The sequence below is a fragment of the Mastigoproctus giganteus genome, chromosome 6 (genome assembly GCF_048544385.1).
Source record: "Mastigoproctus giganteus isolate SK-2022 chromosome 6, ASM4854438v1, whole genome shotgun sequence".
Lineage (NCBI taxonomy): Eukaryota > Metazoa > Arthropoda > Arachnida > Uropygi > Thelyphonidae > Mastigoproctus > Mastigoproctus giganteus.
The window spans coordinates 188736061-188754602 of record NC_143580.1 but is presented as its reverse complement, the minus strand read 5'-3'; the positions used below and the strand labels follow the sequence as shown (position 1 = coordinate 188754602).

Sequence of the window (18542 nt, the reverse complement as noted above, 5' to 3'; positions counted from 1 at the left end):
TGCCGCCTCCTTTAATATAACTGTATAGATCCCATCCACCCCAGGTGCTTTTCTTATGTTGAACTTCAACAATTTCTCCTCCACTTTCCTCTCAGTTATTACAAAATCATTAAGTATCCTGCTACAATTTGATAACCTTCTGCCATTTTCAAACCTTAATAATTCCTCACGTGTGAATGTAGATGCAAAATACTCATTCAGTTTGTTTGCTATCTGAGCAGGATCAACAGTAGAACCATCGATGTCAAGTGGACTAATCAGATTCATCCCCTTCCTTTTAGAGTTTATATAAGTAAAATAATCCTTGCTGTTTTTCTTAGCATCTTTTGTCAAGGATTTCTCGTAATCTGCCTTAGCCTGCCTAACCTCCTTTGTGACCTGATTACAGACTAGCTTATATCTGCCATAGGCTTCTGAGTTGCTTGATAATTTATATGCATCCCATGCATTTTTCTTTCCTGTTAAGAGTCTCATTAGTTCATTAGATAACCATTTAGGCCTAAACCTTGAACAATATTTCTTAATAGGTATGAGAAGTTTAGTAGCATCCACGATTAATTCCTTGAATGCTTCCCACTTAGAATTTACTTTTGGTAACATCGTCAGTTGATCCCACTGTACCGAATTTAAAAACTTTCTGAGACCACTGTACTCACCTTTACGGAAGCAAAAACCCTTTCCTTTACCCCTGATGGTAATTAAATTTTTAAGTAAATCCCACATCAGTACACCTGTGATCACTGCCACCTAGTGGTTCCTTTATCTGCAAATTCTTAATACACGAATGATCACTGCTGATAACCAGATCAAGAGTATTACTCTCTCTGGTTGCCTCTCGAACATGCTGCTGCAGAAAACAATCATCCAATAAATCCACAAAAGTCTGACTAGTGTGTGAGTAACCAACCCACAAGTTCCAGTCAATATCTGGGAAGTTAAAATCCCCCATTCTGATTTACTGGCCCACTATTTCTCTGTACAATTGTTCATGTTACCATTCACAAATACTAAATGGGAAACATTTAGTGAAATGATACTTATATTTTCTCTAATATTTACTTTCTCCAATATTTTAGTTTCCAAGTGATTTTTGAATTGCACTAGTTTATTTGTCACTGAGTTTTTCTGTTTGTTAGCTAGTGAACATATTCTTTTCTTTACACTGACACTCGACAATTCAACCAAAATGAATTGAGCACTAGTGAAAAAAATATTTGCTGATTTTCAAACCTTGCATCTTACAAGCATGTGGCTGCTGTTTAAACGTCAAGTTCTAAAAAATTCAATGAAATTTATGCAAATGATTGAGCTTTGGGGTCCAAAGGGCAAAATTTGAGAGAACATAGTGCTATTTAATAATATATCATTTTTATTTTTCAAGTATGTATATTACCATTGTGTGTGGTGAACTTGAATGCCATTCTTAGTCCACTGCAAAGGACTACAGTCTGTATCCTTTTAATAAAGCCTGACATCAACATTAAACAGAATCCTTAATTATATCTCTAACAGTGGATTGTGTTTTAGAGTAATGACATCTGTAAACTCAACCAGTGTATGGAAACCAGATTGAAATAATGAGTTCCCAGTCATTTATGAAAGTAAGCAATATTGGAAATTTCAGTTATGCTGGATCAACAAACATAATTGGCTCACCTTGCCTTTAATCCAACCATTATATGCGTTTAATCATTCTCTGAGCATATAAAATTGTGCGAAACACCACTAATTCAGAATGTGATTGGTGTAATAGGTTCTCATTCAACTTTTTCCTAAGTGAAAAATTACAGCATATTATATCTGAAGTTTAACACATTAGAAAAAAAACAAGATCGACCCACTGCAATACTTGCTCAGTTGAATGCTACGATTCACTCATATTTAAGGAACTTCCTTTTATTTGGCAAGCCCTCAAACAGAACTGACAGAAGCAGCAGTTAAGGCTCTAGGCCAGTGTTTCTCAAAGGGTGTGCCGCGTCACATTAGTGTGCCGCAAAATTTTCCAAGTGTGCCGCGAAATTTAGAAATTTCTTCTTCTATGACTACGTAGGTGTGCCGCAAAATTTTTCTTCTTTGGAAAATGTGCCACGAGAGTAAAAAGATTGAGAAACACTGCTCTAGGCCACTGATTCCCAAAGTTCACGATACCGCCCCCTAGGGGGAAGTGGAACAATCAAGGGGGGATAGTAGCCTCCGGTGCATTTGGGGGGGGCGTTTAATAAAAATAAGGGGGCGGTGAAAGCATAAAGAAGGAAGAGAAGATAAGAAAATTTAGAAAAACTATTCGTACATGTTTCACCTGTTGTGTAACATTATTTTCCAGGTAAACACACAAAATGCAAATTATAACCGATCGGCGGTCAAGCCGGCAGGTCAACAAGCAAGTACAGGTAGGTGAGCGTGTCGGGCATTGTTGGTGAGTACAGCTTACATCAGCAAGAATATGTGAGTGTAATGACTTGTTGAGAATACGATACTATAAATAGCCGTCATGTATGAAATCTAGTTTAGATTGTTTTTGAATTGTGTGACAAGCAGTTAACAATAGTGCAATTGTAATAGTATTCAATTCAAAACTGTTAATTCATATTCGATAACTTCGATATTTACGGATTACGGATCACATACAAAGCAAATTATATTATTGTTGTTTCAGTAAAACAGCAATTTACATGAGTATTTTTATACATTTTCTTAAATGTCTACCGTACGTTTCTATGGCTTCTAGTGTTTACTACTGTCACCCGGCACACACACACACACACATATATATATACTCGTTGCACTTACTTAGGTTTTGTGTGTACTAGGCTGTGGCCGCATCAGAACTAGTTAGTCTGGGCATAATCTATACTTTTTGTCTTAAGTGTAGTTACGTCGTTTCCGACACTTTTCTTTTGGTCTGCCATCTTAATTTACCTTAGTATATTCAGTTCTGGTTTTTCGTCTAGTGGTTTGGTTTAGGACAAAAGCCTCGTATACTCTCAGGGATGAAGAGAGATGGAGCTGTTTATCCCCCTCTCTACCCCTCCCCGCGGTTTGGGCTCGCGTTGTGCTTATTATTATCGGGTAATCATGCAACTGACTACTCGATAACCGCAATTAACCTGTAATCATGCTTTAACATTTAGCTTTAGTGGTTGCATGTGAGGTTTTGGCAGGGAATGAGAAACTCCTATAGTGCAAAACATAATAAAGTTTAATACATGAGAAAGTAAATCTTACATAGTTATAAATTCAATAAATCATTATGATAATAATAAGATCATAGACTTTGGGATTACCATTCTTAAACACAGCAGTTATTAGTTACAATATTATAAAAGGCTAGAAAGAATCCATCTTTTCATCATCAACTTACCAGTCTAAGATACGGCTGGGCGGCGGCTCTTCCCTCCGTTCTCCGTGACTGGAACTTCTCTATTCACTTCTATCCTCTGCAGTATCTTCTTCTCGTCACCTCCTCTTCTCTCGACCTCTCGTTCTGCTTCGGCCTCCCCGTTCTCGACTCGACTTCCCTCTCTGGACTCCGACTCTGTTCCCGTCCTCTCCGACTTTGGGTCTCGAGGACCTGCTTTTATAGCTCTAGTTCTCCCTTATTGTTTATGCATTTTCCTTTCTCTTAATGGAGAACTCCCACGCTATGGGACACTTAATCAAAGGAGTCACCATCATCCTCGATTACGCCATGTACCAAACATTCTGGCCAGACGTGTAGACACTTCACCAGCTCCTTATTAGGAAAATGAAGAGTCTCTAGCTTACATATTCACCGAGTTTATGATGCTCGGAGGAATCTACGATATCCGTTCACACGGGTGTGTGTGTATCTCTCTGATCCCCCCCCTTTCTGTCGTCATCATTTGCATGTCAAGCTAAGTGCATCTTTCTGTGTTTATAAAAATGTAACCCGTAGGTGGCTCCCAAGATAGCCGTCGCCGGCAAACAACTGCAGGCTTCTGTAGAGTTTAGATAGGCTCTCTTTAATACATAGTTGCTGTGGCTAATTTTGCTATTTTAAGTCGTCATTATAACAGGTTCCAATTTAAAGTCTTAAAGACATCTAACCTGCTTTAATACTCAGTTTTAATAACTCTAAAATTGTCAATAAATGAGGTTTTGGATAATAACCAAATAGGAGAATTATGAGAAATTAAAATTAATATATTTATTATAGATTTAGAGGAAAAGGCGGAATTAGCACTGCAACATCTTCTACAGCCCCCCCCTTTTTCAGAATTGAGACTGGGGATTTAGAAGAAAATCACTCTTCTCAATTCTGAAAAACCAAATCGGGCCCTAAACTAAGATTCTCAAAGTAAAAGATGGCTTCTTCCTTTACAACTGCCTCTACAACTAAACTATATATTTTCAAACACAAAATACTAAAAGGTTAATATCTATGATATTATAATATTATAATACTGGTATAACATTAGTAATATTGTATCATGAACAATAATAAGTTCGTAAATCTTCCTTTGGCTATCTTTACACATTTTCGCGCACGCACAGTTTTATAAGGAATACACTTCTTATCTTCATTATATCTTCTCAAGTGTCCATTGTCCATATAACATTCACTAATCACAATGTTTCTTTGGTCTTCTAGGCTGTAGTACACTTCTGTGTTAAGAATGATGCACGTCTTTTCCATAGCATAATCGTCCTTCAAGATTTTTCTCCAAGCATGACACATTGTTCATGTAACAAAATAAACAAAGTTAGCAAATGTTCTTATTAGATTTATATATGTGTTTTTAATAACGCTAATATATAATTAGTGCTAATATATAAGTACACATAATACTGATCAATAGTAGAAAAGTAACAGAAAAGTAACAATCAAATTATTTTTCCAAGAATTTAAACCTTTAAAAGCATTAATACTTCCATGATTATTTCACAATTACTATTACAAGTATATCACTCTAACGTAGTTATTCCATTAAAGTTTTCATTTGAATGTCAGTAGAATGTCAACAGAAGTATTCATAAAGTTCAAAGTTCTAAGTGTTTCTTTTAATTCACTTGAAAGTTTTTTCCCTTTCCACACGGGACAATGAGTCCCTGCACACACAGTTTGAGTGTTTCCTAAAAAATAAAAACACTTCTGAAGTTCACTTAGACGTCAGGGAAGAGGAGAAAGGCTTTTCCTCCCCCTTTTCTTCTTATTCTAGGCTGGTAATGCTTACACGATCATTGTCATTCTCCCTATAATAAACTTGATAAGTGCGTATTTGATTTGAAGTTTCCATATTGATGCTTCCACACTTCCATAGCTTCCATAACACTGCTCCTAGTGTGATTAAGATCAACACTATAGCTGGAATTCCTAACGTAAGGTATACTGCTTCACGAGACCAATTCCTTTCTAGATGCACCACTAATTTTAACTGTCCCCACTGATTCCATACAAGACATTCATAAAAGCCAAATTGTTTTGCTTGGACTGAGTCGATGCTGAGAGTACTGGTTACATCTCGTTGACTCCATACTTCCAAATGAGTGGTTAGTAGTTCATTAGTCATGGTATTTTTCCAGGTCACATTCTGTAAAGGAGGAACATGTTTAAAAACACATTGTAGCCGAACGTCGTCTCCTAAACTTGCTAAGTGTGTTTTACAGTTTCCTTCTGGTGATCCTTTTATATAAATTAATGCCTGGTCTTTCACTAAAGGATAGTTTGAGATTTCTGCTGTACAAGTGTAGCGACCTGACGTTTGACGTGTCATCTTAGGAATTGATAAAGTAGAAATGATACTGCTTTGAATAATCTTATCCTCGAAATACCATTTTATTACTGGAAGTGGATTTCCTCTAGCTTCACACTGTAGCAAAACTGGATTTCCTTGGATTGTAGCAATATCGTTCAATTTAGATATGAAAATGGGTCCGTAAGATACTGTCAATACGTAGGAAGCTTGGGCTGTTCCTAGTTCATTTCGAACTAAGCAGGTGAAGTTATCGTTATGATTTGTTCTCATAACGCTTTTAATTTCAAGAAAAGCGTTTCCTTGTTTTGTTAGCATTTCTCCGTTTTTAAACCATTGGTAAACGAGGACATCTGGGTTTGCTCTGGCTTCACATTTTAATTTGAACCGATCATATTCACGCGCGATTTTTGAGGTTGTTTTCATAGTGATTCTTGGCTTGTACTTCACTAGGACTGTGATTGAGACCATTAGAGGATGCAAGTAAGTTAGATGATTAGCGACACAGGTAAATGCTTTCTTATCATACTCTGGTGATAGAGTGGTTATCCATTTCAAATAAGTGTTCATTCTTATTTTGTCTGACCATAATTCCTGACTGGCTTGTACTGACCCGTTGATGGGATTACCATTAAAATGAATCCATCTCAAAATAGCTGGCGGTTTTCCTGCTAAAGATTTGCATGTAACAGTGGCTTGCTCTCCTTCGTTCCCGTTAAGGAATGCGCCTTCTCCGATTAGAGGTCGTAGAGGCGTAACATAAATTGTTACCATAGCTGGACTTGATCGGAATTGACGTCCATCCTTAGTTTGAACGTGACAAAAATATTTGCCTTCATCTTGCAGCTGCAGTTGGGAGATTTGCAATGCAAAATAATTCTCTCTAGGTGATCCGACGATTTTATAATCAGGAAGCCCTAATGGTCTGAAAAGATGATCTGTGCTTTTTCCGTTGAAAAACCATTTTACAGTGACTGTGAGATTTGAAACTAATCTGCAGGGGATGATGATAGTTTGACCAGTAATGGCCTCTCTATCTAATGGCTGAAGAATGAAGATACCCATCTGATAAGGCGTACACCAAATAAGTAGCGTAACTAGTAGGAACATGATCTGGGCTGGAGAAGTCATATTGATGAGTATTCTGGTATGTATTTCTGTCAAAAATAATGTTACCCCCTTTTTTTTTTTTTCTTTGGGCCTAAATTAAAATAAAACTATAATGTAGGAGATAGTGAAAAAAATTTTTTTTTCATTCTTTTAAGAAATGCATTAAATTTTCTTCAAAGATCTAAAATACTAAAATCAGAGTTGAACATAATTCCCCTTTTTTTTTTTTTTTTTTTTTGAAATGAACAAATAACTTATGCTTTTGCTTGCAATTTACAGTTAGGATAAATTGATTTCTCTTTCCTGTGTCTCTAACTATACCATTTAATACTCTGTGCTTCTTGGGCTATTCAATAATATAACTGCTGATAAAACTTCATGATAGAGTCGAAAAAAATCTATCCTTTTCCCATTTTTTTTTTTCATTATGGTAACCTCTTTGATGCTAAATTAAGCCAGTAGGTGCAATACACGAAAATGCTAATTCTTGGGATTATGCTCATTTCAACGCATCTAAAAACCTCAGCACTAGGTCGTACGCAGTAGTCCCTGTGGGTTGATTTGAGCTTCCCTGGTTTTCTTGAGATTCGGGTTCGAATATAGGTTCTGTTGCCCACTGTACAAGTCGATCATACATACTCAGACCTTCAGGGTGTGGCGGTGCTGCTTCTGCCCTTTCCTCGGAACAGATCTGAGCTGGCTGAGTCTGAAGTTCAATGTCATTCTCTATATCCTCCGAGGGAGTGTTAAGTTTCATTTCATCGTCTGTCGATTGGACTATTTCAGGAGCAGTTATCTCATTTTGTGACTGGGGAAGTATTTTCACTTCCTTATGTTCAGGCTGGGGCTCATGACTCCTGCTCCGTAAATTGTATTGATGTGTTGGCTGGGAATGCACTTGCTGTTTTCTGCTTGGCAAAGTGGCATTATCCTCTTGCCTTTGACTCTGTGAAACTGTTTGTTGTTCTTGCTTTACCACTGTTGATTGTTTTTGACTCTTATTAGGTAAATACCTTAACGGAATTGAAACGGGCACACTTGGCACCTGGTAAACCTCTGGGTCAATCCATTCTTCTTCTTCTTCTTCTGATTCAACATATACCTCTTTTGGTTTTGTGTGTTCAGAGGTTTGTTCAGGTAAGGAAGTAGTTTCTGACGGTTCTAAACGTAGTTCTGGAAACGGTTTGCGTTCTATGACTTTAGTTAACCTATCCACATGAACTAATTGTTTATCCCTAGGGTGATATATGTGCTGAATCTGATAGTTCACTTCAGATGCTTGAGATATAACCCGATATGGTCCACTACTCTGACGTGACAACTTGTGTGTCCTACCTGGTTTAACCGTCGGAGTATAGAGATATACTATGCTTCCAACCCTAATCTGCTTATCTACGGCGTTAGTAGAGCGATATCTTTCTTGGGTTTGTGCAGCGTCTTCCAGATGTTGCTGAACTATTTCATAAGTTTGCTGCATCCTCGCTACCATTTGCTCTGAATAATGCTCCAAAGAGGCATATGTAGGATGGGCTTCTGAAGTCCAAATATGCTGTGACATTATAATATCTCTTCCATACATTAGATAATTTGGTGTTTCATGAGTAGCAGAATGTACAGCTGAATGGTATGCTGCTACTGCCAACGGAACACAGATATGCCAGTCTGATTGTGTAGAATTTACTATATGCGATAGGATTGCTGCCAGAGTTTTATTCAGCCTCTCTACTCTTCCGTTGGTTTGGGGATGAAAAGCAGTGGCTTGAAGCTTCTTAATGCCCAGTTTTTGATAGATCTCTTTCATTAAAGTTGATAGGAAGTTAGTTCCTCTGTCTGTCAGCAGGGTTTGTGGAATTCCATGTCTGGCAACCACATGATTTACAAAAGCTGTAGCTATTTCCTCTGCTTTCTGTGTCTTGAGAGGTATTGCTTCCACATAACGTGTAAAGCAGTCTAATACCATTAATAAATATTTATGTCCATCTAGACTGGTCGGCAATGGACCAAGCATGTCCATGCTCACTGTATACCAGGGAGATGATCCCGTGGGGAGTCGCAGCAAGTGTGCTTTTGCTTTTGGATTATATCCTCTTCTTTCTAAGCATGAAGGGCAAGAACTGACATAAGCTTTAATTTCCTTGTACATATTTGTCCAGAAGAAATTTCTTCGTACTTTCTGTAAAGTTTTGTCAAACGATAGATGGCCACTGGAAGGATTCATATGACAAGCCTCCAAAATCTGACCTTTTAATGCATGTGGAACCACAACTTGCTCAAATGGCTGTTCTCGAGTTGATTTAGCATCAGGTAAGGGGTAATGATACAATATCCCCTCATTTAAATAATAAGAATCTGGAATCTTAGCTAAAGCTTGGTCATTTCCCTCTAATTGAGTGATTAAGGCGTTTAGACTGTTGTCTTCCCTCTGTAAGGTTCTCATTAGTTCCTTAGTAGTCTCCTTGGGCATTACTAATGCTTCCAACGTAATTCCGGCCGACATCGTCGCAACTTCTTCAGTTCTAGGTTTCTTTAAGCACTTAGGCTTCGCATCTTCTTCTAACACTGGTCTAGACAAAAAATTTGCGTTCAAATGCATTTTACCCGGCCGGTGGATCACATCAAACCTGTAATCCTGGATCATTAAGTTCCATCTCGTCAATCTGGGCGTGGGGTTTTTTAATTTCAATAAATAACTTAATGCTGAATTATCTGTGATGATCGTAAAATAATTCCCATACAAATACGGGCGGAACTGAGATATGGAGTACACCACAGCTAAACTTTCCTTTTCTACAGTGCTATAGGACTTTTCAGCCTGTTTTAAGAGTCGACTTACGTAAGCAATTGGATGTCTCTCCCCATCTTTTGTATTCTGCTCTAGAATTCCTGAGATGGAAGTCTCACTGGCATCTGTGGCAAGGAAAAAAGGCTGGGAGAAGTCTGGGTAAATAAGGACCGGCTCTGTTATAAGGGCCATCTTCAATTTCTCAAAGGCGGACTGTGTTGACTCGTCCCACTTAAATGGGGTGTCCTTTTTTGTGAGATCGGTTAATGGCTTGGCCACCTTCGCATAGTCCTTGATGAACTTTCTATAGAATCCTGTCATTCCCAAGAATCTTCTCACCTGCTTCACACTCCTAGGATGAACGCAATTTTCGATTGCTGAGATATTTTTTTTATCTGGTCGGATCCCTTCTGAGCTGACTCTATGGCCGAGGTATGTGATTTCTTCTTTTAAGAAATCACATTTGGATGGCTTGAGCTTTAGATCATACTGCCGCAAGCGCTGGAACACCAGTTCCAACCGCTCTAAGTGTTCTGAGAACGTTCTACTGCAGACCACAACATCATCCAGGTACCAGAAAATGGACTGCGTTTTGAGACCTTGCAATACGATCGTCATGGCTCTTGAAAAACTAGCCGGGGCCCCCTGAAGGCCAAATGGGAGTTTTTCACATTCGAATAATCCTCTTCCCGTTGTAAATGCGGTTTTATGCTTATCAGCGGGATGCACTGGGATTTGGCAATACCCCGATTGCATATCAAGCGCCGAGAAGTAACGAGATCCAGAAAGGAGGTCCAATATTTCTGAAATTAACGGAAGCGGAAAACAATCTGTGACTGATTTAGAATTTAATTTCCTAAAGTCAATACACATTCTCATCGATCCATCCGATTTTTTCACCATAACAATCGGAGCGCTATAGGGTGAAGTACTTGGAGAAATTATGCCTGCATCCAACAACTCATCGATCTGTCGATCGACCTCGTTTTGCAAAGAATATGGTGTTCGATAAGCTCGTTGTGCAACTGGGGTATCATCTGTAAGTTTTATTCTATGATATAGAACTGTAGAATGACCTAATTGGGATGGAGAGTTAGCAAAAACGTCTCTATACTTATGTAGTAACTGAGATAACTCCTGTCGCTGAGAATCAGTCAAATGATTCAGCTTGAAGTCATTAATAGTCACTGGAGGCAGCTTTTTCCTGTTATCTTGTTTACCTGCAAAATTAACTTCATTCATTTTAATACATTCTATAACAGCAATTCCCATATGTTTTGGTAGATGTAATGGTTCATCAGAAACATTTGCCACTAGGACAGACACCCTTCTGTCCTGAGATACCTGGTCAATTGAAGTCCTCACAGCTACATCGCTCCGGCCTAGATTATAATTCGGCTCTACAATTACTGATTGCCCTGGGAGAAACTTGGAATTACACTGAACTGTTAGTATAGATTCAGTATTAGGTGGTAGGATATGCTTAGAAGTTAGTTTTCCTACTGTGGGTTTTGTGTCACCTAGGATTTTCTCCCTAACTCCTATTTCTCTCATGCAAATACCAAGTGGTAAAGATTTTAAAATTCTCTTCCCAGAATCTATGACAAAAGAACGACGGCGTAAGATGTCAGAACCCAGGACAATTTCATATCTAGGGCTTAAGGTATCTGAGGCTACAAGAACATGTTCTGTAAATGTTTTTCCATCTAATGTTAAGTTTACAGTAATTTTCGAATGCAAGGGTACAATATTTCCCCCGATTCCACAAACAGTAACATCAGGTGGCCTTTGTTTCAAAAATCTGTCATTTTTAATTTTGTGAAAAATATCTGCACTAATTAAAGTTACTGAAGCCCCACTATCAATTAAAAATGTTGTTGGGATTCCTTGAATAAAGCCTGCCACTAAGGGTAATTCTGTATCGTTCTCAGCTGTAAAAATTCCATGCTCTGCCCTATTATACTTACTAAGTTTTGGAATCTGTTTGAAAGTTTTTGGTTGTCAACTCGATTTTCGACCAAATTGTCGGTCTGAAGCCACTCCCATGTGATTAATCTGCCTACGATTGAATACTCTAGGTTGTCTATACTCAGTATTATCCCTATATAACATTCCTCTAGGTCTAGCATAATAAGTATTCGATCCTATGTTATTTTGAAAACGATTTCTTACCCTGTTATCAAAAGGCATCCTAATTTGTGGAGCGCTAGTGTAGTCATTTCTGGCTACTGTTGGTCTCCGATAGCCCTGCCGATAAGAGGTCTCTTGACTCGGGGTAAGGATACGTGGTCTCCCCGTAACATTTTCGCTCCTCTCTCTGTTTATATCTCTTTCCGACGGTCCTAACGCTCTGCTCTGTCTATCGTAATTCAACCCTACTTGGCGGCGCGCAGCTTCTCTGTTTGTAAACAATACGCTGTGCGGAGCGCTCTCGGCAATTGGCCTCACAGCGGTGTCTTGCACATTAGGCAGATAACCCTGCTTACGCTGATTTTGTCTAATTTCTTGTAACTGTTGGTCAATTCCTGCAGCGAAATTCTGAAATTTGCTGGCAAGGGTAGACAAGTTTCTTTCTAAGCTATGTAAACTAGTGTTGTTCGTTGATAATGCTTCTAGTGATTGTTGTAACAAATTTATTTGTTCTTGTTCAGGAGTTAAAATTCGATCGTTAGCAGTTTCGGCCAAATTTATAGTAACGTGTTTAGTTTGAGTTAGTCTTTCATTTTGTTCCTCACGAGTCGAAATTTCTAGCGCTAGTTGATAAGTGGCTGGATTTTGGCTAAGAACTAAACGTTTCAATCTAGGGTTTAATCCGTTCAAAAATTGTGCTAATAATGTCTGATCTCTTAACGCAAGTATTTCTGGTGTTTCATTCTCAGTTTTAAAAGCAACCCTACACAAATTGTTTAAACGAGTGCCAAACTGAATGACTGTTTCGGAAGATTCTTGCCTAGCAGAGCTAAATTTTTGTAATTGTGATATGAGTGGCTGTGAACGTTCAAAACATGTTATAAATGCCTCCTTAAGGTTCTCATAATCCATTTCTGATCTTAACTGCATCGAATGAGAGAGAAAATCATAGGCGGGGCCCTTCAGTCTACTCTTTACCACTGCGATTTTCTCTCTGCCAGTCCAGTTTGCAATGCTTGCAGTTTCTTCCAGCGATTGGAAAAAGAACGAGGCCGATGGCCCTTCATCGTCTTTCCCAAAGTACATCGGAACTAAATTAAGAAAACCAGCAATTTGAGGCGGATGCACCCTTGCAGGTGTTGCCTCATGTTGTGTGGGAAATAAGGGTTCAGAAATTTCTAAATTTGCCCCATCTAAGCTTGGACTTTCCATTTTGCTGTGTAATATTTGTATGTTAAACGCTTATATTAAGTTAATACCAATGCGCCTACCGTACAGTCCCAATTTTCCAAATAAATATACTTACCGTATCATGGCTAAGTGGGCATTTCAAACATTATCAATATTAAATTCAGCTTTCTAAAATTTATATATAGCGCGCAAAAATTAAAAAAATAAAATTCAAACAAAGTTACTATATAGAGAAAGATAAGAAATGCAAAAATTTCATCAGCAACAAGCAGCAACTTTTAATTCTCTTCTATTTACTTTTAAAAATATTTATAGCATGTTTATATAGCTATTAGGTTTCTACTTTTTCGTTCATGCGTATATTCCCAAGCCAAAATGTATGCAGCTAACTGCTTTGCTTTATAATATGTTGCTACTTTTTGCTCTGCATTATCAAATAACTGTAATGATAATAATACTGATATTTTACCATCACTAAATAAAAGTAGTACAGTAAAATTCTCTCTGCCAAGAACTCAAAAACACCACCGTCCATTTCATCTTTCTGCTTATTAGTCCTGTAAGCTTAATCAGTTTCTCTTCACTACTCAAAACCATCCTGGGCTTAAGGCCCCATGTCACCTCGTCACACACACACACACACACACACACATATATATACTCGTTGCACTTACTTAGGTTTTGTGTGTACTAGGCTGTGGCCGCATCAGAACTAGTTAGTCTGGGCATAATCTATACTTTTTGTCTTAAGTGTAGTTACGTCGTTTCCGACACTTTTCTTTTGGTCTGCCATCTTAATTTACCTTAGTATATTCAGTTCTGGTTTTTCGTCTAGTGGTTTGGTTTAGGACAAAAGCCTCGTATACTCTCAGGGATGAAGAGAGATGGAGCTGTTTATCCCCCTCTCTACCCCTCCCCGCGGTTTGGGCTCGCGTTGTGCTTATTATTATCGGGTAATCATGCAACTGACTACTCGATAACCGCAATTAACCTGTAATCATGCTTTAACATTTAGCTTTAGTGGTTGCATGTGAGGTTTTGGCAGGGAATGAGAAACTCCTATAGTGCAAAACATAATAAAGTTTAATACATGAGAAAGTAAATCTTACATAGTTATAAATTCAATAAATCATTATGATAATAATAAGATCATAGACTTTGGGATTACCATTCTTAAACACAGCAGTTATTAGTTACAATATTATAAAAGGCTAGAAAGAATCCATCTTTTCATCATCAACTTACCAGTCTAAGATACGGCTGGGCGGCGGCTCTTCCCTCCGTTCTCCGTGACTGGAACTTCTCTATTCACTTCTATCCTCTGCAGTATCTTCTTCTCGTCACCTCCTCTTCTCTCGACCTCTCGTTCTGCTTCGGCCTCCCCGTTCTCGACTCGACTTCCCTCTCTGGACTCCGACTCTGTTCCCGTCCTCTCCGACTTTGGGTCTCGAGGACCTGCTTTTATAGCTCTAGTTCTCCCTTATTGTTTATACATTTTCCTTTCTCTTAATGGAGAACTCCCACGCTATGGGACACTTAATCAAAGGAGTCACCATCATCCTCGATTACGCCATGTACCAAACATTCTGGCCAGACGTGTAGACACTTCACCAGCTCCTTATTAGGAAAATGAAGAGTCTCTAGCTTACATATTCACCGAGTTTATGATGCTCGGAGGAATCTACGATATCCGTTCACACGGGTGTGTGTGTATCTCTCTGATCCCCCCCCTTTCTGTCGTCATCATTTGCATGTCAAGCTAAGTGCATCTTTCTGTGTTTATAAAAATGTAACCCGTAGGTGGCTCCCAAGATAGCCGTCGCCGGCAAACAACTGCAGGCTTCTGTAGAGTTTAGATAGGCTCTCTTTAATACATAGTTGCTGTGGCTAATTTCGCTATTTTAAGTCGTCATTATAACAGGTTCCAATTTAAAGTCTTAAAGACATCTAACCTGCTTTAATACTCAGTTTTAATAACTCTAAAATTGTCAATAAATGAGGTTTTGGATAATAACCAAATAGGAGAATTATGAGAAATTAAAATTAATATATTTATTATAGATTTAGAGGAAAAGGCGGAATTAGCACTGCAACACTACTAATAAAATATTTTTATTGCATCATTGATGAAACCAGAGGAGTGAAATCATAAAAAAAAACCTGTTAACTATTAATATTTATTTTATTTATTTATTTCTATTGAATCATCCGTGTTAATTGGTAAATAAGGCGTGTGTTAATAAGGAACAATTATATAAATAACGTAAAATTGAATAAAAACTATTAACTAATTCTTAATTGCATATTAATGTATTTTTTAAATTAATTATTTCTTGATAAATTTAGTTTGACATTTGACAATTTAATATCAAATATATCTAATGCTGAGAAAAGAACAAAACCGGTTTATTAGTTTCATTAGTATTTTAGTTTGTTTGTCTTTTGCCGTCTTACGCAAAAACCACTGATGTCGTGGACACTATTCTAATAAGTATAACACAACTATTGCAAAGAATTTTGGTTCCGACTAGAGAAATATTAATTATATAATTTTTTTCTGCAGATAATATTATGGCCGAATCTAAGAAAAAATGTAGACAATATAGTATTGAATATTTGAACTATGGCTTTATTCAGTCGCCTACAAACAATATATTACCAATGTGTTTGATTTGCGAAAGAGTTTTATCAAATGAAGCTATGAAACCTTCAAGACTACGAGAACATTTGATAAAAGTTCATGCTGATAAAAAAGATAAAGATTTATTTTATTTTCAAGCACTTAAAGAAAAACGTTTGAAACAACCGACATTGGTAAAACTCTTTTCAACAGCATCCAAACAAGATGACGATGGGTTGCGTGCTTCTTCCATTTCGTTACTGATTGCTAAAATGGGGAAAACCGCATACTATTGGTGAAGAACTAATTGTACCAGCTGTAAGTGAGGTAATACAGTACGCACTATGCTGCACATGCCAGCGTCAGATATTATCAATAAAATTTCTTTGAGCAATAATACAGTGCAAAGAAGAATTGATGAAATGGCTCAAGATGTTGCAGACTCATTATGTGAGTATTTAAAAACATCCCAGTTCTCTATACAGCTTGATGAATCAACTTTGCCAGGAAATTAAGCCTTACTTTTAGCATACTGCGATTCATAAAAGAAGAACAAATTTGCGAAGAATTATTATTTGCTAAAAATTTGAAAACTGATACTAAAGAAAATCGATATTTCATGCATTGGAAGAGTTTTTTAAAGAAAAAGAAATACCCCTGAGTAATATCTTGTCAGTTGCTACTGATGGTGCTCCAGCGATGATAGGGCGCTATAGGGGGTTTTTGCATATTTTAAAAAGGAGGTGCCGAATGCATTCGCTGTACACTGTGTCATCCATCGTCAACATTTAGTTGCCAAAAATCTGAGTGAACGCCTACATAGGTCATTAGATTATGTCATTAAAGCAATCAACAAAATCAGAATCAATTCATTGAATGACAGATTGTTTAGACAACTTTGTATTGAAAACGATGAAGAATTCAATCGCTTGCTGCTTCATACAGAAGTTCGTTGGCTATCAAAAGGTACTTGTTTGAATCGGTTTTATAACCGCTTTAACTGCGCGCTAGACTTTCTAGAAAACAAAGATGATGCTTTACGAGCCAACTTGACTGATTCTAAAAATGACATAGCTTATTTGACAGACTTGTTTAACAAATTTAATTAAACAAATCTACAACTTCAAGGCAATGAGCTGAACTTAATAAAAACAAAAGCTGTTATTTATGCGTTTGTGGCAAAACTTCTTCTGTACAAACAAAATTTAGGACGAGGGGAATTCAGCCAGCTTCCAAATTTATCAACAGTAGAAAAATATGATGAAGACTTACCTATTGGCAGTACTTGGATGCTCTCCATTCTGACTTCAATCAACGATTTGAAGATATTTTAAAAATGAACATATCCGATTGGGTTCTGAATCCTTTGTCAAGTACAAACACAGAGGGATCTCCAAAATTACAAGAAGAATTGATAGATGTAACAACAAATGAAGAATTGAAATTTAAATTCAAAGACGGCTACCAACAATTCTGGCTGCAAAAGCAGCTACCTACAGTTTATCCTGGATTATGGGCTATAATACAAAAGTTTTTAATTGCATTTCCTTCGTATTTAGTGGAACGTGGGTTTAGTACGATCACAAATTTGTTAACAAAAAAAAAAAAAAAAAAAGAAACCGATTGCAAATAGCGAATCGCGGTGATTTAAGAATACTGCTGACAAAATTAGAGCCGAGGATTAATACAGAGGATTAATAGCAGCGCACCAGGTTCATCCTTCTCATTAGGATCATTTTTAATATTATTCGTAATTTTTATTTTCATATTATCCTTCGTTATCTTAATTTTCTGTGTGTAATGCGAACGTTACTATGGTTGATTTTAATAAATAATTTTATAATTTCAAGCTTCAAGGTGTCTTATTTTCACCATCTTTATTTACTATGTTTTAAATCTCTCTCTCTCTCTCTCAGGGTAATTCAGAAATATATTTTTTTTTTTTGGCTGGTGCAGCATAAACCTCAGGCTTCCTTGCACTATATGGATAATAATAATAATAATAATAATAAAAGACGTAGGTAGATATATAGATACATAAAAAAACGCAAATTTTTAACTATATCTCTATTTGTTCGCTTAAAGAAGGTAGATTTCCAGGGGGGCGCTGAGTAATTTTTTTTCTCAACAGGGGGCGGTAGGACAAATAAGTTTGGGAACCTATGCTCTAGGCTTTCACACTGCTATGATAAATACATGCTTTCATAGTTGCCATGAAAGTGATATCATATTGCTTTGTCTACACAATTTGCTTAAGTATGACGCTGAAAATGTTTAGTTAGACTTTTCCATGGCAATCACAGATGAAAAATATGTATAGTACTTGGTATATGGGTGTTTCTTGACCTAATGCTAATGCTAATGCTATAATGATGCAACTCTTAGTCTGCTTGTATATCTTGGTTAGCCAAGTTGTATTGTGTTGAAGAGTTATTCAAAGTGCCACAATCATTTATGAATGCCAAGTAACATTTTGTATACAATTTATGCAATGAAATGTAAATGGTGGAACTGCTGCAGGGAATAACAGCAACCATACAATGGAGCTGTACATCATCCTGTTTCAGAATGTACACACAACTTTCACAGAAAATGATGTTTTCCACGAGAAAATAAAGATTGTGAACAAAAACTTGCAGAAGGGCTGTAACAGCTACCAGTTGATCCGTAATAATACCATGGGAAAGATAAGGTCAGCAAAGGCTGACTGCTAGAAATCACTGTTAAAGAGAGTAAAAAATAGGGACAACCAGTTTTTCATCACTGGGGTGCAAAAGTATTAGATATTCAGGTGACATTGCTGTTGAATTGAACAGGTAATTGCATTGATCTTTACAGACAAAAGGATTGTGTGAGAGGCTGAACAATATGAAAACTTTCCCTTGAAGCCCAGTAAGACCCATTGCAGTTGATGACCAGTAGAGTTTTAATGGATTGGAGATAGAATGTATTGAACTATTAAAAGTTAATTATGAGAGCATCATTGGACTCGGGA

At 37.3% G+C, this 18542-nt stretch overlaps 1 protein-coding gene across 1 annotated transcript in view; it reads right to left on the bottom strand.

Moving 5' to 3' along the window:
- Arv1 (ACAT-related protein required for viability 1) overlaps positions 1 to 16837 on the bottom strand; it is a 494559-nt gene extending 477722 nt beyond the window's left edge. The window contains exon 1 of the mRNA XM_090376364.1: positions 16820 to 16837. The gene's annotated coding sequence lies outside the window, so the exon portion shown is untranslated. The remainder of the gene's footprint in view (positions 1 to 16819) is intronic.
- Positions 16838 to 18542: the final 1705 nt, after the last annotated feature.